The sequence below is a fragment of the Halyomorpha halys genome, unplaced genomic scaffold (genome assembly GCF_000696795.3).
Source record: "Halyomorpha halys isolate HHAL.00 unplaced genomic scaffold, Hhal_1.1 Scaffold32.1, whole genome shotgun sequence".
NCBI lineage: Eukaryota > Metazoa > Arthropoda > Insecta > Hemiptera > Pentatomidae > Halyomorpha > Halyomorpha halys.
Window position 1 is genome coordinate 255472 of NW_027104903.1, and position 1296 is coordinate 256767.

At 25.3% G+C, this 1296-nt stretch overlaps 1 protein-coding gene across 3 annotated transcripts in view; it reads right to left on the bottom strand.

Annotated features, from left to right (window-relative positions):
- Positions 1–1296, bottom strand: part of ci (cubitus interruptus) — a 150952-nt gene that overhangs the window by 53707 nt on the left and 95949 nt on the right. The window lies entirely within an intron of this gene.

Below are 1296 nucleotides of genomic sequence, written 5' to 3' on the forward strand. Positions count from 1 at the left end.
AAACAAAAGCAATAAATAAAATGTGATTATAATTATGAAAAATCGAAAAGTTATGGACCATTATTATATTTTTTTTTTTTTATTTTAAAATTGTATTTTATTTAGGTTGGGAAAATTGAGAATGCGTGATATAAAATATAGCCAAGAAAAAAAAACATATTATTAAAATTTTAATAAGTTCTTAAGATATGCAGAGTGCTTCAGGGTTAAGTTAAGTGCTTAAGAATTAAGGATCTTAAAACAAGCTAAGTCCATTAACTATTCGCGTATAAATAAATAGTTTCATTGTTATGAATTATTTAGGTTATGATAAATAAATTAGTGTGCTTTCCAAATACTTAATTAATGATATGTATGAATTGGCATTGGTGTTAAATATTGTTCTAAGTGATTATCTTGAGCATTAAGGCAGATTTTTTTTTTTTACACCAGCAGTAGTCAAATGTTTAGCAAGTTTCAATTATCCTTCTTTGTAAAGAATTAAATTAAATGTAATAAATTTAAATGAAACTCATTAACAGGCAAGCATAGACCTTAAATGTTTACCCATAAAAAAACAAAAAAAAAAAAACATTGGTATCAGAACTTTTCTGCTGGCAAAAATATGCCGAGTCTTAATTTGTAAGGTAATGACTTTAAACAAAATTTAAAATGAATTTAAATATTTATATTTCATTAATTAAGTAGTAAGAAAATATATTAATGTGTTTATTCTGACCTAAATAATTCATAACAAAAAATATCTCCGAAAAGAAAAGTAAATTCTTTTTTTGAGATCCTTAACTCATATCTTTAGTTAGAACACTTAATCTTGAAACACTCTGAATATTTTAAAATGTATTATATAAAGAGTAGGATGAGTGAACAAATTGGGTTGTTCATTATTTTAATATACAAATTAAACGTGCCATCAAAACCTTAAAACTTGAAAAAAATAGAAATAATATTTATCATTTGCCATATTGGTATTTATAATCAGTGATAATACAATGAAAAGATATTCCAACTTAAGTAGGCGCACAGATATACTATCCCGCAATACTTAATTATGCTATATCAAGTTACATAAAATCGACTAGGAAATATAAATTATCTATTTATGAATAAAGTTTCAATAAATAATATCACAAAAACGTTCAACACTTTAAATTTTAAGCTCCCTTCTTTACCAACGGTTGTATACAGCGTAAATGTCAAAGTGATGCTTTAATATAAGTGGAAATGTTCGTACTTAATCTGTTCGTACCCTTCAGTGGCATACGGTTGGTTGCATGCGAGCATTTTGTCCGTTTTTTT